The sequence below is a fragment of the Dromiciops gliroides genome, chromosome 3 (genome assembly GCF_019393635.1).
Source record: "Dromiciops gliroides isolate mDroGli1 chromosome 3, mDroGli1.pri, whole genome shotgun sequence".
NCBI classification, from domain to species: Eukaryota; Metazoa; Chordata; class Mammalia; order Microbiotheria; family Microbiotheriidae; genus Dromiciops; species Dromiciops gliroides.
The window spans coordinates 487,269,638-487,294,939 of NC_057863.1; positions in this window are offsets into that span (position 1 = coordinate 487,269,638).

Genomic DNA, 25,302 nt, shown 5'->3' on the forward strand with positions numbered 1-25,302 from the left:
GGTGCTATGAGATTGCACATTAAAGCACAGGAGCAGAATTCCAAGAAAAACGAGGCCTATACAGAAGGAATGCAATTTTGTAAATTTCGCAGCATGAAGCATGTTTCCCCTACTGCCAAGCTTGTCATTCTACCTTGGCTGCCAAGCTGTCCCTTATTAACACTCTCCTTTTTGTACATTAATGATGACAGCAGAGAGAGAATAACATTGGGGCTTTTTCGTTTGGTTTCTGCTGTGTCAGCATTACTGGAATATGTGTCTCACCATTTTGCCTCAATATCGCATTCTCCAAGTCACTCCAAAACTAATAAAGTCCAAAGATAGCATCACTTGTGCAGCCTGTAGGGAAAGGGAACTGTGTATGTCTGGTTGTATCATACCAACTTTACCAAATCTCAGTCAGAATATAGAATTCTCCATTTCATCTATTTCCTAAGAGACTAGAATAAGATAAAAAGTTTTACTACTTAAAAGTATATCTCTTGATTAAACCTGACCTTTAATAAAGAAATATCAGAAACAGTAGTATATAGAGTGGAATGAATACCTAAAATTATATTGGATTTCCAGTAATGGAGGTACTTAAAATAGTGGGCATCCAAAAGGGCTCAGTATTATTCACAGTAGACACCCAGAATTCAGGCCTTTGGTCTTAGTCATTTTCAGGTGACATGAAATATAGAGATCTGGCTTATAACTCAAAAAGATCTAGGTTCCAATCCCACTTCTACTATCCACCAATTTTATTGCCTTGAAAAAAATCTATTAACCTCTTAGTGCCTCAGGAAACTAAATTTTAGGTATCCTAGAAGTACAAAGTCTACATTGGAAAAGGGAGTTTCCTACACCACAGAAATAATAAATTGGGTTAAAAAAGAGGATATATGTGTGTTTATATGTGTACACACACATATACACATATATACATATATGTATATATATATTCTTTATCATGTAACAATATGCAGATGAATACCAGGTAACATGTCCTAATTATTTATGGGGAGACATGGGGTAGGGTATGGGAGTGGGTTACTTCTTTTCTGTCTGTGTTTTCAATTTTCTTATTCCAAGAGTTTGGAATAGGAATATTTCAAAGGATCAGTCAATCCATAAGTGTTTATTAAGTTCCAGTGATTTGCCTGGCACTACACTAAGTGTTTGAGACACAGAGACAAAAGCACAAGAGTCCCTGCCTTCAAAGAGCTTACATTACAGTGATTGTTAGAAACTGAAGTCTGAGGTCAGCATAAAATAACCTTCCTCTGCTTCACTACAGAACATGAGTTTTGAAGAGAGATTGAATGAAATTAGGAAATTAGCCTGCTATGTAGGAAGCTGAAGGCACGTTTGTACTCTTGAGACACCACAAGAGAATGGTCACCAACTGTTAATGAAAAAAAGGAAAGGATTTGATATCTTTCCTTAACTGTAACAATTTTTAAAAATTTAAAAGCAAAACCACTGTTTCTATTTTCAGTTTGAAAGAATGGTCCCAGAATAGCTCCTACTTCTGAACATTTCATTTAAACCAATCCATAATTGGTTTTCTCAACAATGGTGTGACCTCAGCTAATATTGTTTCTGGATTCCTGACAGTTACATCATCATGTGTTGTTGTTGTTGGTTGTTGTTTTCAAATGACAGGTCATTTTTATTAAAAGCTTTGTTTAGAACAGATTTTACTCATAACTGTCAGAATCATTTTATTGAAGCATAAATCTGGTTATGCCATTTCCTTGTTTTAAAAATTTCAAAATTTCCCCATTGCCTACCAAATTAAGTCCCAACCCCTTTAAGATGCTCTACAATCTGACTTCAACCTCCAACTCCAACCCTATCTCCTATTACTCCCTTTTGATCCAGCCAAACTAGATTCCTCACTATTCCTTAAACATGACTAGGCCTTACACAGATCCCTGCCTTCACTTTCAATGCCTCCTCTACAAAAAGGATCCATGACTCCTCCCCCTACCTTCAGATTTCAGCTGTTGAAAGCCTATCCATCCTTCAAAGACAAGTCAAATGCCAACTCCTCTTTGAAGTCTTTCCCAATCCCTGAGCCAAAAGAATTCTTGCCCCCTCTTTTAAAAGTGGGCTTCTTTAACACATTTTGCCTGTCAGTGCACTTAATACTTTCTACCTTTTACTGCAGAAAAATGGGTATTATTTTATTGTATTCATAATAGTTCTTTGAGTACATATCCTTTCATTTAAAACCATAGGTCAAGGGGCAGCTAGGTGGTGCAATGGATAGAGCCCCGGCCCTGGAGTCAGGAGCACCTGAGTTCAAATCCGGCCTTAGACACTTAACACTTACTAGCTGTGTGATCCTGGGCAAGTCACTTAACCCCAATGGCCTCACTAAAAAAAAAAAAAAAAAAAAAAAAAAAAAACATAGGTCGAAAGATGCAGAACTAGAAGGGATCTCAGAGGTTATCTAGTCCAAACTCTTTATTTGACAGGTGAGGATACTGAAGTCTAGGAAGGTTAAGTAAATCAAGAAGCATTTATTAAGCATTTCCTATGTACCAAATATTATTCTAAGCACTGGGGATACCAAGAAAGGCAAAAACATGGTTCCCACTCTCCAAGAATTCACATGATAATGAACAAGACATCATAAAAATAACATAATAATTGAACTCCTGGGAGCTAATTATATCACTAAGATATTATAGAAGGAAAAGGGAAGAAGGTACTGGGAAGAGATTTGAGGGACACCCGCAGTTAGTGGGTGATGTGGATGAAGGTCTAGCAAAGGAGGTACTTAGGAGGAGTGGTCAGACAGAGAAGGAAACCCAGAGAGACAGTGTCATGAAAATGTAGAGAAAAAAAAGTACCCAGAAGAGGGTAATTAATATTGTCAAAGACCACAGAGAAGTCAAGAAGAGTGAGCATTAAGAAAAAGTCATTAGATTTGACAATTAAGAGATCATTGATAACTTTGGAAAAAGCAGTTTCAGTTGAGTGATGGATGAAGTCAGATTATAGGTTTAGAAGTGAGTCAGTGGAAAGGAAATAGTGGCACCTGGTATATATGACTTTCTTAAGAAATTTAGTCAAAAAAGGAGAGATGTGGGGAGAAACTTAGTGCAGTTGGTTGAATCAAGTGCAGGGTTTTTTGTTTGACAGAGAGGGAGGGGGAAAGGGATAGAGAAAAGGAAAGGGAGAGAGATCTGATGAAAAAGAGAGGGCAAGGGATCAAAGCCGCTGGTATAAGGGTTTGCCTTGGCAAGTAAAAGGACTGCTTCTTCATTTGAAATATGGGTGGATTTAATAGGTGATGATATCTGAGTGATTTGACATGGAAGAAAAGAAACAATTAAGACTAAATTTCTTGTAGCAGAGAGAGCCTTTGAAACCTGGTCCTCTGGCCCCAGAATCAATATTCTTTCCTTGTAGCATGCTGCTTTTTACCAAAATGAAAGCTATATAAGGACAGTAACTGGGTCTCATTTTTCTTTTGTAACTCCTCTCCCCAAACAAGATCTAGAATTGTGTTCTGCACACATTATACAAATACCCTCAATGGATCTATAATCTTATCATGCACATGTTCCTCCCAGCAATACAGACAGAATCTTCTTTATGCCTGCCCATCCTGTGTGACTCTTGTTTTTGTTCTCCAATGAATTTTTGAGAGGGGGCCATCTTTTCTTTCTCTTGAAAACTTGAGAATTCTAACAGAGCATAGTAGCTTTGCACTGTGGCTATATACCAGCCATCCCTCACTCTTTGATCTAATGTTTTTGTTTTGGGAAGATATTCTTTATTATGGTACTTTAAACTCCTTAATTTTTATGTTGCAGCCTTCTCATACTCACATTGTGTTCCCCAAACTACTTGTTAAGTGATATCTAGTTTTAATTCTTGAGAGACAATACTAATCAATGATTCACAATCATACAACAGCTTTAGACTAATAACATAGTAGGCTTTAAAATTTTTCATTGAATTATAGTCCCATAGTTCTAGGTATTTCTTGGACAAACTAGTCCATATCAATTACATTTTAAAGTTTTTAAAATAAATCTAACCCAACAAATCCTAGTGTTTAGAAAAGCATTACAAAGAGAAGTCAAGCATCCTTCATGAGGCCTAGGCTCTCTATGTGGGTGGGACTTAGATTTCTACATTGCTGAAAACTCTTTATTCAGAAGAATGATTTGAAAGATGCTTTTTGATTACAGGTTCTAATATGACATGAAAGGGATGACATTCCTAGACAAGAAAAGTCTTTGGTTACATTTCTTGGCATATACTACAGAGGACATTGCAGAGATCAGAGCTAGAGATTAAGCACACTGTATTGGTGACATAAGCCAGAAAAAATACACTTAAAAATTTAAATTGTGCCCTTGTCTATAATTCTATGTTTTAAATGGACTAAAGGCACAGACAGAAGAATATACACAAATAACTGAAATAACTATGACAAAACTATTCCATGACTTTCAGCCAAAAGTTTCAAATAGGTCAACACCAATTCCAACTATGAATGTCTGGGGCACTGCCAACCTAATGTCACAAAGGGAGCTGGTCTGTTATTGATTTTCTATTCCCAACTATCTTATTGATTAAAAAAATTCTACAGTCTATCCATCTGACCACATAGCCATCTGTATCAGTCTTCAAAGCAGCTGAACCAACCAGATGGTATATGCCTCAATGTTGGTCTGCCCACAATAGGCGTCACCAAATCAGAGTTGGAAGGGCCTCTGTGGTCATCTAGTTCAATCAGTTTCTGAAAACACACGCCTTCTATATCATATATGAAAACTGATTACCCGGGTTTTTCTTAAAGACTTCCAATTAGGGAGAATCTGCTAGTTAGTTCCTCATCCTATTCATTCTTCTACTAGATAATTCATTATTAGAAGTTTTTCTTTATATCAAGTCTAAACTTGCTTCTCTGGAATATTAAATGACATAGGGTTAAGCATAGATCTCTGGGTACTTCAGAGGCCTCCTTCCTAGTTGACATTAAATTATTAGTGACTACTCTTTACATCTGGCCATTCATGCAGGACTGAATGCATCCAATTTTGTTGTTATATAGATCCCAGCTTTCCATCTTGCCCAAAAAGACAATGTCAAAGGTTGTTTTGTTGTTGTTGTTGTTTGTTTGTTTGTTGGTTGGTTGGTATTTTTAGTGTTCTGTTAAAATCTAGGTAAACTACTTGTGCCATCCTTCTGGGCTACTAGTTTAGGAACCCTGTAGGGAAAAAGGAAAAAGAAATGAGGTTAACACAACATGTTTATTCTTGGCAAAGCCATACCAGATGTATATGATAACTGCTTCCTTTTCTACATATTCACCAACTATCTTTTTCATAATACATTCTATATTTTATGAATTGAAGCTTTCAGTTTGAAGATTCTATTCTTCTTTCCTTCTAAAATATCAGGATGTCTGTCTTTCTCCAGACCTGAAGTTCCTTACACATTCTCTAGTCTCTGAAGTTTCTACAGTCTCAAGAAGACATGAAGAGATATTACATATGTGTGTGTCATCTTGATATGCAATGATATCCCCCACCCCACACTCCATATTTTTATATATCCTGTTGCTTTTGAATATAGTATACCCTTCCAGAGTCAAATTCCTGTTATGAGTTTCATCTTATCACCATGTTTCAATGAAGCTATTAGGTCTGATTAACCTCCTTGCTTTAGGATGTCTGAGATAAAGCTGGGTCCTGTATTTTATGCATTTGTGTATGTTGATAAAATAATAATAAAAAAAACATACACATTTGTATGCATTGATATAAGTAGCACTTATCTAGTTCTTTAAGAAATTACATGTATGCACATATGTTACATATATGTTATATATACACGTGTTATGTGTATACATGTATATGTATGTATTATAGATTCGTGTATATTTATATCTATATACATATATATATATATATATGTTCTTTTTCATCAGCAAGGCAGTATTTGCATTTGATTTAGCTTGTTTTCCCTCTCATATTTGTTGAAGCAACACAATATGAAGGGTAAAGAGTCATAGGCTCTAGTTCCAGCTTCATGCCACAGTTGCTGGGAGGAAAGACACAAGTCTAAACTTTAATTCCTTCGACATTAAAGTGAGGATAATGGTATTTTCTCTATAAAATTTGCAGTTGTGGTAGAGGTCACATTGTATAATAGCTTTGAAAGTATAGTAATTGTTCAGATTAAAAATAATTTAAATTTTCAAGATGTTTGAACTTTGCCCAATTTTTTGTTCACAATGCATTATGGTGTAAGTAATACCATTATTCCAATTCTACAAATAAGAAAATTGAGGCTCCGAAAGGTTAATATTGTTATTCCAAAAGAAGTGTCTAGAAGCAGGATTTGAACCCGAATCTCCTAATTCCAAGTTTGTTGTTCTACATTCTATGCCAGGCTTTCTCTTTTTATTACTGTAGATGCTTTTGTTCAGTTATATCATTTGTGTCTGACCCTTTGTGACCCCATTTTGGGATTTACTTGGCAGAGATACTGGAGTGGTTTGCTATTTCCTTCTCCATCTCATTTTATAGATGAAGAACTGAGACAAACTGGATTAAGTGCCTTGCCCCGGGTCACACACCTACTAAGTGTCTAAGGCTGGATTCGAATTCAGAAAGGTGAGTCGTCCTGATTCCAAGCCCAGTGATCTACCCCCTCTGCCACATTTATCATAGAGGTATCAGGATAGGAAATGAACCTGGGATTTCATTGGCAGAGAGAATTCCTCCTGAGTAAAATACTTCTACCTGGGAGTGTAGGCAAATTCTCTGCAATTTAGAATCTTTTAATTACCTAGAATCCTGAAAAGTTCAATGATTTGCCTAGGGTTACACAGCCATGATGTTTCAAGTAAGCTTTCCAGGCCAAGTTTTCTCCACTGTGATGCTGCCTCTATTATGATATCACATAAGAACAGCATCAAACCAAAAATGGATCTAAAATTTCCATTTTTTTTTAAAAAGGGAATTATGTAAAGTTCTTAGCACTACCTAGAAATGTTCTCTACCCTAGTTGGAATGGATTTGGTATCTTGGTACCTCACAGAGCCCTCCCCATGGAGTCAGAGTCCTCACTCTTCAGGTTGTACCTGAGATTTCCTCCTAGGAACTCACTGTTTCCGTGTTGTATTTCCATTTGAACCAGTCAACCCTGAGGCAATGTCAAACTCACCTAAAGGACCTACACATCTCCTGGGAATTCATTGCACATATATAAATCCTCCCATTAGATTTCAGAATACAAAGATAGTGCCCTGAAACTTGTCCATTTGGTTAACTGATTCACACCATAGAGATAACACACAAGTTTATATGAAATCAATACTTAGTCAAGTTCATCCAGGTTCCTGGTTGTTTTACAACACTTTTACATATCCCCATGGTCTATTTGAGGTCTGACTTCTTTTGTGTATGCAGTGACAATTATAAATACTATTCATCTCCAGCAATGCCTGAACTCACAATGGAACCAGGAGAATTCTTCCCACCCAGCAGAAAACTACCTGCCTAACATAAAAGCATGAAGCCACTCCTCATGATGAGATTCCCACAGAGCCCCCCTCCCTACCCCCCCACTGAGATCAATCTCACTGTGTCAGTCTGGGGGCAGGGGGAAGCTGTGTATACAAACATGGCTGTCTGTCAGACACAATTGAAGCAAACTCCCATCTGCTGAAGCAATGCAGCTTTCTCGGCAGGCCCACGTCTCTGATTATTTATATGGTACTTCCTATTGGGATGCAGAGGCAGAAAAAATATGGGACAGATTACTAAAAGCCCAAAGGGTGTAATAAGATCACTCACAGGGAGTTTGTAAACAACTAGTATAAAATATCCCGTTCAAGACAACTTTAATAGCTGATTGAGAAGAGAACATAAATGAGTACCAAATTGGTTATACTGCCTAGTGGGCATAAAGTGGAGAACTGCAAAGAGCATTTGGAAATTCTGGGTATGCTCTATAGGCAGAGAAGAGTCAGTTTTGGATGAACTTACAAAGATTTCCCATTGTTTTGGTCAAGGCCAAATTACTTAACTCTATCTGACATAGGGTAAAGATTTGCTTCTGAAAGCTATTTGAATTTTGATTGGGTTGCATAATCAATCCTGTGGTCTTCGATTTAGAGCTGGAAGGGACCATATAGACTAGGGGTTCTTAACGTATTTTATAGGCCCCTTTGACAGTCTGAAAAAACCTATGGATCCCTTCCCAGAAAAATGTTTTTAAATGCATAAAATAAAATATATAAAAAGGATAGAAATTATATTGAAATATTTTTCAAAATATATATTAAAAACCCATGTTTACACTCCCTAGACTAAGAACCCCTGTTATAGATCATCTTGCCCAACTCAATCAGTTTTACAGATGGGGAGAGAGTGCCAGAGAAGGAAAATGACCTGCTCCAGTAGGCAGGGATGAAATCTGATGCAAGGTCCAGCTCCATGCTGCCTTAATTGATCACTTAGTTCAATTGTAAAGAATTAATTGTTATTTGAGGTTTTAATGCCTCAGGGAGCACTGGCCTGGGGCTCCCCAAACCACACGGTGCTCCACCCACTGGTTGTAGCCATTGCCAGGGCTCTGGTACCTCACATCATCACCACTCGCCAAAAATTATGATGATTGGAAGCCTAGTGAGGGCAGTCATGTGACTGTCATAGTGGCCATCCCATTGGCTGGGACTGCGTGGGGTGTTTCTAGGTTTGGGGGAGGAGAATTGGGCATTCTAGGTGGAAGCTGGAAAGCGACAGGCATTCTGCTGCGTATTTTCAGCTAATTCCTGGGCGGTGGTATTTTTCAGGTGTTGTAATTTCCCTTTCCCCATTTTTATTTCCTTTCCCTTGATCCTACTGATCCTGTTTGTGTTTTTTTTTTTTTAAGTTTGTTCTTGTTAAAATAAATCTTGTTCTGTTTTGATGGAGGCTGCCAGTTTCCTTCTTTGCCCCAATATTGCAGCGAGCCGCTTAGCTAGCACTCCCCAATTTTGGTCCCCACACAATTAAGAAATGCACCCTTTCAGCCTCTGAAACCCACTGATCCACTGGGAGTCTGTTATAATAAAATCCACAGAATCTCAAACTCCTGTTGGAAAGACCATCTTAAAGTCATTCCTCCTCCTGATTCATGATCTCTCTACAGTTGTCATTTTCTGAAAAGTGGAAGCAAACATGGTATTCTCTTCAAAAGAGCCTCATATAAGCATCATTCTGTTTTGCTTTTCAGATATTCTGGGGAGAAAATAAATCACTTCTTTATGGAATGGTGGCACAGTGAATAGAGTGCTGATCCTGAATTCAGGAAGACCTGACCTCAGACAGTGATTAGCTATGTGACCATGGGCAAGTCATTTAACCTCTGCTTCAGTTTCTTCATTTGTAAAATGAGGATAATGATAGCACCAACTTCCTAGGGTTCTTGTGAGCACAAAATGAAACACTTTCTGTAGAGTCCTCAGCACAGTGCCTGACCCGTAGTAGATATTTAATAAGTACTTGTTTCCTGCCTTCCTTACTCTCCAAGGAGATGACTTGGAGATTTTAAAGCTGACTTTTAAAAAAAATATAGTAACTTACTTTGTTGCTATATCTGTTTGGCTGTGGGCCTAATTGGCCTAAGGAAGTTAAATGACTTACTCTAGGTCATCCAGGCAGTATCGGAGACAACAATTGTCCTCAGGTCCTCTGAAACTAGAGGCAGTACTCTTTCTATCATACCCTCAGTTATTCCTCAGTGTCTCTCTATGAATAAATAACCCATTTCCTTTCCCAGCCATCTAGCTCTTGGATGATATCTTCTGTTCTAATTTTTGTCCATAATTATTTCTGGGAAGTACTAGATGCTGAAACCTCTGCATGACAACCACACATCTCTTCATTGTTCTTTTAGTGACCTGAAGTTTTAAGACTTTGAACTGCATGGCATTTCATGATTTTAAAACATATAGCCTTACTGGAAGAATATTAGAATTAAAGGTGGGGATTTGTTTCAGAGGGAAGCTTGAGGACAATGAAAAGTGTTACACATTTCTGCAATTCAGTCTAGCTTGCTCATTTTTACTTTTACTGTTCAATTTGAAGCCCAGCTCATGGTCCATCCCGGGTCTATCCAACAGAGATCTATTACTCATGGACCAGCTCTATTGGCTGTCAAATGAAATTAATTTCATCATGTACATAATCATCAAAATAGCAACTAATTATGATTTCAGAAAACTGGTGAAAGAAGCATGGCCCTCCCTGACCTCTACCTAATCTTGGCAGGGAAATGATGGAATAGTGGTATAGAAAAAGATATCAATTTTCAGATGTGGCTAATATATTTATTTATTTTGCTTGACTATCTTTTTAAGTTGGTGTCATATGAGGGGAGAAAGAAAGCTATGTATTGTGTATAGACTTGTAAAAAAACCTTTTTAAATTCACAGAAGAAAACAAAAAGAAATTCATATAGAGACTATAAATAGGGAAATTTTGTTGCTATGGTGTTAAATTTGATAAAAAAAAATTTAAACTACATAACAGGGGGCAGCTTGTTGGCACAGTGGATAAAGTACTAGTCCTGGATTCAGAAGAACCTGAGTTCAAACCTACCTCAGATACATGGCACTTGCTAGCTGTGTGACCCTGGGCAAGTCACTTAACCATCATTGCCTCACAAGAAAAACAAAAACAAACAAACCAAAAAACCCACATAATAAACTCATGGTTTTGTTAAAATACTTGTTGGGGGGGGGGTTCTTTATATAGTTATACACAGCATTTATTGTCTGTCTCTTATGTCCCAGCACTGTCCTAAGTGCTTTAAAAATATTATCTCATTTGACCCAGATTGAGGGATTATGTTTTGATGATTATACTCATAATTAAACATTTAAAATTCCTGAAAATATCAGCTTATCTTTAGCAAATAAATATACTATATTATATTTTGCTCAATGTGGTTAGTTACAAAAGTTCATCTTTCTTGATATTTGCTAAAGCTAAGATTTAAATAATTTTTAATGATTGTAATGCTGCTCTAAGTTTTCAATTGTGCAAACTTGTTTGAATTGTTTACTAAACATTTTAACTTCTACATAAAAATTGAAAATATTTAAATTTTACTTACTCTTTTTCAACAGAATTGAAAAAAAACTAACAATTTCCTCTGGAAATTTAGAAGCATTTCATAGTTACTTAACTCAAGAGTCATTTAGCTACTTCCTTTAAGTAAAATTCTCATTTTGTGGCCTTTCAAAGCATCACAGCTGAGGAATTTTAAAATCATCCTCTACATTACTAACCAGAGGCATAAATTGTAACCAATTTCAGCACCTGACTTAGTCCATCAATGAAATTAAATGAATTCTGGGTCACCAGTCAGAGGTTCCCTTTCCTTGTCTTTGTGTATGATTGTATGATACACTTTTATAGTTAAGCATGTTTTAGAAAACAAATTCACTCCAAGGTAACCAGGTACTTAGGAAATATCTTCATTATAGTGTGTGCATATACAAACACATATCCATACATATGTATGGATATATACATGTATGTTCACATATGTATGCATGTACTGAGATGCAGAAGAAAAAATTCTAACATTCAGGAGACCAAAATTCTCCATTGATTGTCTCTTATCTAGAATCTCCTAGATCTTCAATTCAATCACCTCAAAGCTGTGGTTAACCTCACTTATAAAACCTCAAAATTTAAATCTAAGTGTTGCTTCAGGGACCTGAGAAAGACCATCTGAGTATCATACTGTTTACTCCAAATTCAAATTTAAAGTACTATAAACAATTATTCTTACCTTATACCAGATTTAGATTTGAAATTAACTTTAAAGATCATATATAATTCAACTCCACTCATTTCATAGATAAAGAAACTGAGGCCTAGAGGTGATAGATAATTTAGCCAAGGTCATACAGGTAGTAAATAGAAGATTTGAGATTTGAATGTAGAGCCTCTGATTATAAATTCAGGGTCCTAGAAAGGACATATCAAAGGTACTTACTAAATGCTTGCTGACTGATTGATCTGCCTCTAACTAGCTGAGTTATTTGGGAAATTCATTTTTCCCCCTTCTGAGTATCTTAATTTCTTCATTTAAAAATGAGTAGGGGATAAAGCACCTGCCCTGGATTCAGGAGGACCTGAGTTCAAATCAGACCTCAGACACTTGACACTTACTAACTGTGTGACCCTGGGCAAGTCACTTAAACCTCATTGCCCCACAGAAACAAAACAAAACAAAACAAAACAAAACAACAAAAAAAAGAAATGAGTGGGAATTGGACTGAATGATCCTTTCTAGCTTAAACAAAGAGAACATATGAGAAGAATGCCTGTCCAAAAGTGTTTATAGCTAGGTTTTTGGAAAGCTCTGAATCTAGCTAATACAAACATAATACAGAAAATATCTATCAGTGAAATAATTTTGAAAGATTAGAGTAAGTCAAGTTATATTAGCTAGCATTTATTAAGCACCTATTATGCCAGGCACTGTTCTAAATGCTAAGGAAAAAAAGAAAGGCAAAAAAAGAAAAAAAAATCTTGCTTTCCTGGAGTTCATGTTCTAACAAAGGAGACATGATACAAACAACGATGTAAAAACCATATGTGTATATATGTGTATACACACACACACATACATACAGGATAAATGGGCATAGTCTCAAAGAATCATACATAAAATTATTTTCTTCTCAAGACTACCATAACTATAGGAGGAATCTATAGTGTTTGGAATTTATACCATGCACTGATAGGTGGCCTTGAATGTATAAACATATTGACTGTCATAAATCCTGTTTTGACATGTGCCATACCCTATGCTTGTCTGCAGATCACAAATCATATAGCATCTTGAATACCACAGACAATTCTTTAATAGTACGGGCCATGTGATTCAGATACTGACTCAAGACTCTTGGTACAATGCTGGATTTGGAGTCAGAGGATCTAGGTTCAAATCCCAGATCTGTCATTGACTTTATATGATTTTTGCTAAATAGCTTAACCTGTCTAGGCCTCAGTTTCCTCTTCTGTAAAATGAGAATGTTGCAGTAACTGACCTCTGGGGTCCCTTCCAGTTCTAAACCAATGATATTCTGATCCTCAATCAAATAGCATTCAGCAAGTCCTTGTACAAGGCAGGAGCTGTGCTAGTAGTGGGAAAACGAAATGATGAAATAATTCCTACACCCTAGGGATGGGAGATCATACATTTCCAGGTCAATCACCCCACACCCTCAAGAGAAGGCGGGGCTTTGAGGACTTTGTAGGGTCAAAAGCTAAGGGCAAAACTGAAAGCTGAACTTGGTTGCCAATAAAAAGATCTCTTCAAACCTATTACAGAAATATTCTACAAGTACCCAAGTCCTTGGAAGTTTGTTTTTGTTTTTTTCAAAAGGAGGAGGGAAAATGGGTTTCACAAGAATAGTAACAGGTAATAGGTTTGTGCCTCCCAAAAAGGAGGTTATTTCAGGTTGGCATCATTGCCGTCTTTTGTTTCATGGAGAAAATCAGGGAAGAAGACAGAGTCCACAAAGGAGAAGGAGGTAGCAAAATAATTTGCAGCTATTGCTTAATTTCCACAAAAGCACCTTAAATAGGGCTCTTTATAAAACTAAAATTGATATTGTTCTTCATGTCTGTCCCATCACTGTCACTCCCTGAATGACACAGGCAAACACAGATAGAGAGACTGTAGCTGACACAGAGAGTGTACACAGGAGATGCACTGCCCTCCACGAAGTAGATCACAATCTTTTTTGCTTTCCTGCCTGGCCCCTTTGCCTCTGGGGTCACCAGAAGGCCACTTTTCTACTTCATCTTAAATAAGAATCTTAGCAGCAGGCACTGAAAAACTTCAAATACCATGTCTGTCCTGGGTCTCCATGAAGACATTAATTAGAAAACAACTGGAATTGTGGCTTTGCTCCTCATGTCATTCCTTCATTACTTTAAAGGGTGGGGAAAGAGTGACACCAAGACTGTGAAATGGAAGGCCTCTCAGCCAGGCTGGTAGTTCACTCACTGTGTTCAAATGGGCCAGGGGGTGGGGTGGGGAACTGAGGAGGGAGGGAGGAATGTCAAGTTGTTAAGATTTATATAAACGAGGGCATTGTGTGTTCAAAAGGAGATTGGTATGTTTGATCTTAGCTGTTATTGATTTACCTTTTCCACATGATAACATTCATTAAGTAGGATAAGTAAATGTTGATGTGTTCCTTTTCAGATGTCAACAGGTAAAAAACACAGTCAGACATCACACAGGGTGCAGCTTCAAGCCTTTATCAATGGGCTGAGACAGGAAGAATTTTCTTATGGCACCATTGCCCAATATGACTTATGGCTTCACTAGCACAAAACCTTTTCTCATTTTGCAACTCAATGTGTATTTTTTTAAAGAGTTGCTGGATATTTGCTTTGCAGGTCAAGAGAGAAAAAGTCATGTAGTCAGTGGAAGCCACTCTGTGTGAAAGAGCTTCCTCAAAGGTTGAGTGCCTTGAGTCTAGTACCTAATTAAAATCCGCACTTATCCACAGCTGGATTTCTTTTAGACCTCACCTAATTTCTTGCAGGCCTTAGGCCTGTGGGCCCATATTAATTTGTAGAATCAGTGCCTCTTTAAAAGAATCCACCTCTTAAAGTAATCTAATTTTGATTGAATAGTTGATGATTCAGCTCAGTTGAATTCCCATCTAGTGATTTTTTTTTTAATCAAGCTGAGATGTTTTAACGAGTCACTGCCATTTTCCATTAAGTACACAAGTAACGGAGGCCCTGCTGAGTTAAATTACTGCAGCTGCTTCCTTACGATAGAGCAGAGCTGTACCTGTAAATAATCAAGGATCGCCATAATTCTGAGGCAAGCTCTCCTACCCACTGACTATAGCAGTTAGGTGTAGCTACAGCTGGTAACAGAGGGATGATGATAACAGCCCATTTATGTTTGAATCGATTTTTAGGCTTTTCATAATTCTCTCTCATCAATTTCACTTGGATTTCACAACTATCTTGCAAGGATGAGGTGGGATGTTGAGAAGATTATGGTCATCCTCATTCAAGAGATTGAAGTTGAATATGCAAGTATCAGAGTGACACTCCTAAAAGAGAACAAGGAATAAATATCCTATCTCTTGTATCCAAACCCACATAAATGGATTTTTCCACTTCAATATGACTGAAAGACAAGTGACATTCCAAAAGAAGAGTATCATTCCCAAATCAACGATATTCTCAATAACAGTGGTTCTCAGCCTTGGAAACTAGAGGGTTAATGAAGGATGGCCCATCTTTAGTTATTTTTTAGTTATTTAGTTCCATTTTTAGTTATTTTTTTCAAGTAGAGGAAACCACTAATATAATTACTTTCATGGAGTGGGAGGAAGTCAAACCTAAACACTTTTTTGCATTAAAAAGGAGCTTTCATATGCAAAAAGGACTGAAAACTACCATTCTAAACTATTACTTAGTGTTCAGAGAAGAAAATACTAGCAATTGCCATGTCTAACAATCATTTATCTAGTTCAGTCCCTTCATTTTGCAGATGAGAAAACTCAGATCCAGCAAATTTAAATTATTTACCTGGGTTTCATAGAGGTAGTAAGTGGCAAAGCCAGGATTCTACATAAAGAACATGGTTGCATTTTGAATAAGGAACAAATCATTTATAGCTTTCCCTTTATTTTTCTTCACCCTACTTATTGGGATTAGCAGGTAACAAACTACTAAGAAGGAGGACAGAGAAAGACTTGAGAGCAGATGTGGCTGAGCATAAAAAGCTGAGCTCCAGCCAGTCCACTCAATGCTTATAGTTTCCACATGAAAATAATGGAGGATTGTGGGAAATGAAACATTTCCATTGTTGTACTCAATTCTTAGAATTAAGGAATGAGGTCACAGAAATGAAATTCAAAGCTGATTTTCAAAAGAATAAATAAACTAGAAACAACTATACTATGAATTAGAACATGAAGATTCTAATCCTTTCTTTGGTAGTACTAGTGGTAATGGTAGTGGTGGTAGTGGTAGTGGTAGTAGTAGTAGTAGTGGTGGTGGTGGTGGTGGTGGTGATGGTAGTAGTACTCATCATCATTGTAGTGGTAATGGCAGTCATAACAATAATAATAAACATTTATAAGTCTATAAGACTGTAGGGTTTACAAAGCACTTTGTTCACAACAACCCCATCATCTTCATTATCATCTTCATTTTACATATGAGAAAACTCAGACTTGTGTGATTTGTCCAACAACACACAAATAATAAGTCCAAAACCTGAACCCATATCCTCTAACTCCATTTCCAATGATCTTTCTACACAACTAAATTGCAATGAAAACATAAATCTTGAACTTAACCTCAAGGGTCATCCAGTCCAAACTTCTCATTCTGTAGGCAAGGAAAATAAAGTCAAGGGAAATTAATACTTCCCTAAGGTCACATAGGTAGTGTCAGAGGCAGGAATTGAATTCAAGTTCTCTGACCCCAGAACCAATTTCTTTGTGAATCCATAAAAGTCAGAGCATTTATTTGCTCTTGAACTCAGCATCTTTGTTAGGAACAGAGAGAAAACCAGTTTTGCTAGATCCCCAGTGTATGAGAGGGATTATTCTCCAATGAGACTGAAAAAATCTGTTTGGCCCATTAGGGACTCATTGAAGTTAATGTAGAAGGGATGTACCATTGTAAGATTAGCCCAAAAGGAAAATCATTGGCAGTTATCTGGCAAATGAACTAGAGTGGGAAGACTTAAGAAAGGGAGAACAATTGTGGGAGGGGTTTGCAATTATCTAAGCCAAAATGAGGAAACTGAACAAATTTGGTAGTCATGTGAGAGAAAAAGGTGTCAGATGTAAAAGAGTAAGGGGAGGGGAAGGACATGGGAAGAAGAAGGGGGAGGGAGAGGGGGAGGGGGAGAAGGGCAGGGAAATGTCCAAGATAATGCAGAGGAAATGAAACTGTGAGAACAAAAGTATAGTGGTGGCTTCATCTGAAATTGGGAAGTTTGGAATAGGTAACAGGTTTTTTGGGGGAAATACTGAGATCAATTTTGACATGTCTCTAGGAATCCACTTTGAAGTATCCAAGACACTTATTGTTATTAGTTATTAGTGATGTGGGAATGAAGGTCTCAGAGAAGAGGCTGAGGCTGAATATATAAATCTGAGTCATTTGTATAGAAAAGATAATTAAACTGAGGATATTATCAAGATGATCTAGAGGGAGAAGAGAAGAGAACCTATAACAGAACCAGGGGGAACACACTTTAAAAAAGTATAATATGGATTGTGAGTCAGCAAAAGAGATGGAGAAGGAACAGTCAGATAAATATAAGTAGAATAAAGAAAAAGTAGTGTCACACAAACACAAAGACAGAGAGGAGAGTATATTCAGGAGGAGAGAGTGACCAATAGTGTGAATATAGCAGATAGGGCAAGACATGATTCTCTTATCTACTTATACCTCTCTCCTGCCTTCTAGTCTTACATCTCCAACCATTTATTAGACAGCTTAAAATGAATGAGTATAGTATGCTCCCAATCACTTTGGTTTACAGTCGAGATGTTATCCTCAATTCCTTACTCTTTGTCTCATGTAGTTTTCATTTATGATTTCTTTAAATATAGCTCTGAAAAAAAACAGGCGTTGAAAAGTCCATTCTGATTCAAATGAAACTATTTGACTATGCCTTTAAACCCAAAACAATGGCAGTGGTTCATTGGTAGGTGCCAATAATAGGTGCTAGCCCAAGCCTCTCTTGCTCATTTTTGATGGTTTTGATGGCTCAGAGTGAGTGTAAATAGCAATTGTCTTCTCTCCTGGCCAGAAACTCTGAGGTTCTTCCCTTTCCAGATTGATTCTAGTGTGATGACACACTAGCCCAACTTTTGTCTTAATTATTACCTAGCCCTTAATCACTGAATGGGTGTTGCCTCAGACAAACTGAGACCTGGAAAAGACCTTGACTTAAAAAGGCCAAGGTCTTTTACCACATCCTGGGCCATCTTCAGTCATCAAATGTTAAGAACAGCCACCTTAAAACAGATGGAAAAGAATGTTGCAAAATTATGAAGAACAAGCTTGACCCCAAAAAAGATATAGGAGAAGATTCACTGCTTCTTATTAGAGGTGGGATAGAGAATAGGAAGAGGAGTAGTACACAGGTGTGGAATGTTGAACATAATGTCATGTTTTGTTCATTTGTTTGATGTAGTGATCAGTAATGAATTGTTTCCTCTTTTAAAAATATATTTGTTATAAGGTATGATTCTTAGAGGGGCTACATTGTGAAAAGTATATGATGTTAAAATAAAATATATTAAAATCTGTTTTTTTAAAGAAATTTTAATAATTTTTAACTTTTTAACTTTTTAATAAAGTTGACACAAGATATTTAAAAAATCATAGCAACCTGGAATCATTTGGCGTAAGGATAAATTATAATAATCAGTGTTCAAAATGATGCCTGAGGTGTTGTTCTTGTTTAAGTTGTGTCCAACTCTTTGTGACCCAATTGTAGGGTTTTCTTGGCAAAGAAACTGGTGTGATTTGCCATTTCCTTCTCCAACTCATTTAACAGATGAGGAACAGAGGTAAAGAGGGTTCAGTGACTTTCCTAGGGTCACATGACCACTAAGTGTCTGAGCCCAGATTTGAATTTAGGTCTTCCTGACAATAGGCCCAGGGCTCTATCCACTGTGCCACCTACTGCCCTGAATCATTAAGAAAAGTTAATTTTTTGCCTCCTATACTCTTTTAAGAAAGTAAGCAAGGGGGGCAGTTAGGTGGTGCAGTAAATAGAGCACTGGCCCTGGAGTCAGGAGGCCTTCAAATCCAGCCTCAGACACTTGACACGTACTAGCTGTGTGACCCTGGGCAAGTCACTTGACCCTCATTGCCCTGCAAGAAAAACAAAGAAAAGAAAAGAAGACTATTAGTCTACTACAGCTTTTTTAGTCCTGTCTACTCACCTGGTGGGTATGATGATGACTTTTTTTCTGCTACGGAACTGTATTTTATATATTAGATTCAAGAGAATCCTGCATATTAGGTTGTAATTACATGTAGTGGCAAGTAGATATCCTTGATATTTATTTCTGCTTGTGAAAGGACTGTAACTGATTAGTTTGACTAAAAGTTATATTGATAAGTTTTTCTAATGGTAGTGCTGACAAGCATTTAATCCTGCATTAACCAGGATTATGCAGGTTGTCAAGATAAAGCACCATGTTGATAATTACCCTTGGTGGGGGTGGGAGGTAGGGAGGTTGACATTTTAGAAAGGTTGCTATGTAAAATGCCTAAGATTTCTAGTAAATTTTAACAGAATATCCCCCCCTTTTAGCCAGAGCTAAAAGATAAAAGCTTCATTAATTGAGATATTTACTTTTATAGAATATCTAATTCCTTTCCAGTAATTCATTACCATGATAGTGTTATTTTATCAGCTTCAGTTAGAAAGTACCTAATATGATGCAAGATGAATTTCTTAGCTTATTAAATAAAGGTTGGTTATTCTAGGGTCCTGGTCTTCCTCTGAAAAAAATGTTAAAGTCACCTTTTTTCCTCCTTCTCCTAAGATACATATCTGCCATGAGCTAAGGGTCCAGTAGCCTAAAAAGGCAGTATGATGTGATGAAAAGAACAATAGAGTTGGAGACAGATGATCTTGGTTCAACTCCCAGATCTCATACTTATAACTGTGAGATTTTGAGCAAACTCTTTGACCTCTCTAAATCTGTTTCCTCTTCTAGCAAATGATAACATTGCACCACTCACCTAACAGGACTGTTGTGAGGAAATAAAAATAATAACTGTTTTATATAATACTTTAGAGTTTGAAAAAAGACTTACTATATTATCTTACCTGAGCTTCATAAAAATACTGTAAGATGGGCACTGTGGATATTATTACATCTCTCTATAGGTGATGAAACTGATGCTCAGGGAGGTTAATTAGTCCATACTACTTTCAAGTATTTTGTAAACTTCACAGACCTGTATGATAATTATTATTCCTGGGGTTATTTTTTTTTTTTGAGTTGGAGTTAAGGTAGAAATGGTTCTGGGACAAGTTGCTATCCCACTATTAATTTTTAATATTTAATGTTTTAAAGGCTGTTAAGAGGTAGATGTAATAACTGCTCGTTGTATTTGAATGCAAGTATTGGGATTTAAGATCATCACCTTTAAGCCTGAGGCAGCTAGGTGGCTCAGTGAAGCACTAGGCCTAGAGTCAGAAAGACCTAAGTTCAAAGCCCACCTCTAAGACTCACTAACTCTGTTACCTTGAGCATGTCATTTAACCTCTATTTGCCTTAATCCATTGGAGAAGGAAATGGCAAACCAATCTAATATCTTAGCCAAGAAAATCCCAGAGTCTTGAAATACAACTGAACAATAACAAACCTTTAGGTTAACTAAGTTTCCTTGACACACCTCTTCCAACAAACAGGACACCTGAGAAGGTATACATCGCATCTTGTTCTCGTATGTTGTTCTCTATTGTTAGGTCTCTTTTTTTATAAACACTTTTTTTTTTTTTTGGCACAGCTAGTAAGTGTCAAGTGTCTGAGGCCAGATTTGAACTCAGGTACTCCTGAATCCAGGGCCGGTGCTTTATCCACTGCACCACCTAGCTGCCCCAGGTCTCTATATTTTGAAAGCTTTTCATTCTATGTAGCTCGAATATGAATACTTTGTATGGTGACATCTATTAAAAAAAAAAAAACATTCTTACGTTTTTAGGATCAATGTTATGTTTGGGAGCAATAGTTCATTCTGAGAGAATCTTGTGATTTTTGTATAGTTTATTGGTTGAGCTGTCCTGAATATTTTGAAGTCTGTATTTATAGTATAGTGATTTGGGTTTTTTCAGTCCATAAAAGATAATGAATTTTTCATGAATTCTAATCACCAGATCATGTCTTGCTAGGTTTTTGGTAGGTGCTAAAGTTTTGCAGTTTGTGGTGATGTGTCACACTATTTCTACTATTTCCTTGTATGATAAATTTATCACTTAGTTTAGGCTATTCCAGTGGCAATGACCTGATCTTTAATTTTGACATGAATGCCATGTTTTCCACAAAAAAAAAAATTATATGACAGACATTTCTTGGATGTTTCTTTGTTGGCATATTGATGGCTGAATACTGCCCATGGGAGGCCTTTTGATTTCACTCAAGGATATTTACTATTTCACAGATTCCATTTGGAAGTCAACCACTTTCAGTTGCATTCTACATATCTGATGTTATACAGGTATTATCATATGGCTCAATGAAGCAATGTTTGATTATTTCAAATATGTGTCTGTAGGCTTGTGATATATTTATCAGATGTTCTAAGAATATTTATCAATCTCTTTCTCCTTTTTGGCAAGGGAATGTTCATCTTTCTATAATTGCTTTAAGATGTTGGGACCAGTATTTCATTATCCCATTTTATAGCTGAAAAAATCTGGGATTCAGAGAGTTTAGATGACCTGTGCACAAGTAATAAGTGTTTGGGTCAGAATCACTTTTCTTTGGGAAATGCACCCTGGGTGGAACCCATTGGCATAGATATAGCATGCATAATTTCTTGCTGCACAAATTTTAAATTTAGCAATGTCAGCCTATGCCCTTCTAGTCATATTATGAAGTATTATTTTTCTTCTTGATTTATGACTTCAAATCATTAAATATCAATGCCTCAAAATAACCATTGGACAACTGAAAGGCACAGACAAAGTTCAAGTAGGCTATAGCTAAAGGTTGGCTATATGCTTCATTTTTGTCTTGTATAGAGTTTGTAGGATCCTAAATTTACACCTGGAAGGGACCTTAAAATCATTTAGTCCAACCCTTTCATTTTATAGATGAGGAAATTGAGGCCCAGAATCATTAAGTGACTTGCTTAAGGCTACAATGATACATAAGAGGAACAGAAACTAAACTTAAGTATTGTATCTCCAAAACCTATACTTTTCCTATTGTACCACATTTTGGCCAACAATAACTTGATTTTGGAGGGGAGAGGGGGCAATAAGGGTTAAGTGACTTAGGGTCACACAGCTAGTAAGTATCAAGTATTTGAGGCAGGATTTGAACTCATGTCCTCCTGAATCTGTAATGATTGGAATGATGCCACCTGCTGGAGAGCTACTGTAGGAAAGCTCCACTATGAGGAGAAGGGTCTTAGGGCAAGCCATGTGCTCAAGGTCCTTGGCATCAGAAAGTGATGTTTGCTCATGGGTACTGTCTATCAAGGCTACCAGCCAATCAACTTGAGCAGCCTCCCATTTCTAGGAGGAGGACACGAAGTAAGAAGTGGATGCTGGCAGAGGGCTTTTTCTTCTTTTGGTTCCTGACCTCGCTATGGTGGATCGGATGATGAAGTCTCTTAGAGATAGTTAGATTTTTACCTTTCTCTCTGATCCTAATGCTCTTTAATAAATACTTAAACACTTAAATACTCTTACTAAAGCTTATAATTTATTGGTGACCACTCACATATTTTAGACTAGCTAGAATTTTAGCCCCCTTACAAATCCAAGGTCAGTGCTTTATGCATTGTACCACATAGCTACCCCCAACAATAACTTGATTTAAACAAGATTTGTTAACTCCACATCCAAAACTTCTGCTATGTCAATTTGATCACATTTCTTACATCAGTCTCATTCTTTATATTAACATGACTACCAGCCTAGTTCTGGCTCTACTGTATTTTCTGTGCTTCCAGTCTCACTGCTTTCCAATTTATCCTGCTGTCAAAATAATACTCCTAAAGCATGTCTGACTATATTAGACTTCTTTTCAAAGTGGGTCCCAATAGCCTATAGAATAAAATATAAAGTCTTCCTCCTGACATTTAAAATCCTCTTAATAAGCTGGATCTTCCGCCTTTTCCAGTTTACTTCTCCTTATTCTCTTTCGCACATTCTAATTCTAGCCAAACTTCTAACTTTTCAAATTTAGCATTTAACCTCCTGACTCTGTGCCTTTTTCATAGACTGCTCCATACCTGGAAGGTTTTCCCTTTTTTATCTTGACCTCTTAAAATCCTTAGCTTCCACCAAGGCCAAAATCATGTGTTACCTACTACTTGAATCAACTTTAGATCCTCCTTAAATTAGTGCTTTCTCTTGCATTAATTAACTAAATAACTATATTTTTATATTTATCTATTCACATTTTGTGTCTCCTGGTAGGAAGTAAGCTCCTTGTGGGCAGGACCTTTTTTTTGTCCTAATACCCTCAGGACCTACAAATATGTCTTGAACCTACTAAGCACTTAATAAATGATTGATGAAATTTAAATGAATTTAACATGAGAAGAAGCATAAAAGAACATTTTAATAAAAAGAATGTGGGTTATTTATTAATAAGAGTAAGAGATAGATGACCCAAGCCCTGAACTACTCTCTATGAAATAGTTAAAAAAAAAAAGAGAGAACTACTAGGAATTTCAATTAGATCCTTTTTAGGGGATTTGTGGAAATGCATAGGTATCATAGAGGATGAGATTGCCTAGAGGGGATGTGTGGTCTCTCTACCTTTGGAAAGAGTACCCACATGGTCTCAGACTTATACAATAATGTGATCTTAGACTGGAGTAAGACAGAAGTTATGAGAGCTTAGAGTAGCAGCTATGTGACTGATAAGAAAGAGACTGATTTGAGAAATTATATGGAGATAAAATTGACAGAAGAGGAGTTTTGGGTACAGAATTATCAAGTCATGTTTAAGTCAAGTTATTGTGGCTCATACGTGATGCAGTGAACAGAGTGCTGGATTGGAGTCTTAACATGGAGGCCAGACCACCTATGAAACGAAAATTATATTCAGTTCTGAATGCTATATTTTAGGATATTCATAAGATGGCAAGCATTTATAGAAGGACAAAACATGATGGTGAGGGATTGATAAAAGGAATTGGGGATATTTAGCCTGGAGAAATGAAGACTTAAGCTGTCTTTAAGAATTTTCAGGGCTGTCATGGGGAAGAGAGGTGTGACTGTTCTACTTGTCCCCAAAGGGTAAAACTAGGAACAATGGATTAAAGTTGTAAAGACATATTTCAACTTGATGTAAGGGGGAGAAATTTGCTAATAAATTGGAATGGAATTCTTTGGGACATGGGGGGTTTCCCCTGACTTGAGATCTTGGACAGAAATTTGGATGACCACATGCAGGATCTGTTGTGGAGGGTCTTCTTATTTAGGCATGTGTTGGAACTGACAGCTACTGAGCTCCTACCTAACTAGGATTCTGTTTTGTTATTTCTATTAAATTTTTTTATTTTAAAAATAAGAGAGCCCAACTAGGGATTATAATGGCTCATGCACAAATTGCCATTCATTTTTTTTTCTTCTTCCAAGAAAATTGCATTGCTCCACCACTTTTTACTGAATCATTATTTTCTTCTCAGCCATTGTAGAATATATTATGATGAAGAAGGGCAAGAGATAATGCTAGAAGGCCCCCACCTACTCCAGCTAACATGGAAGAGAACCAAGTATAAAATGTATTCTGTACCACATGATGACTTTTAGGTTATGGACCTTAGTCTCTTGCCATGGTTCACATGAGAAGTGAATAGCTTTGTGTAAAGAATCAATTGTTATTTGAGGTTTATATGACCTCATCTTTTAGCTAGAATTAAAAAAAAAATCTCAGCGCTCACTGGGTTCTTCCCAGCAGACCAAAGGGTGACCACAAACAGCCCCTAGCCAATTGGGTGACCGCTCTGACAGTCACATGACTGCCCTCACTGGGCTTCCAATCATTATAATTTTGCCAGGCCCATGTAGGCATCAGCAAGTGGTGATGATGTGAGGTGCCAGCGCCATCCTGACGGCTACAACCAGTGGGTGGAGCACCGTGCCATTTGTGGACGTGCTGCACCTGAGCCCCAGGCCACTGTGCGTGCTGTTTTTTTTTTTTTAATTCTAGGGAAAAAATGTAGTCATAAAAACCTCAAATAACAATTAATTCTTTACATTTGGAAAGCAACACTATATCTGTATCCACTTCTTCTGTTTCTCTGAATGTTGCTTTGCAAATAGTAAATGCTTAATAAATGTTTGCTAGATGAATTTGTAACCATAAGGCATTGTTGGGATTATCAAATTGGCTGAAGGAGGTATTCCCTCCTCACTTCCCACTTCCTCCAGGAAAAGAGTGGATCAGAATCTTTTAAAACTGCATCTATCTCTGCCCTTCTGGGTCTGACTTTGGACAAAGCCTCTATTTGGCTCTCATCTCCTTTAATTCCATTCTCTCTTCTTTCCTTGGGGAGCAAAGATGGT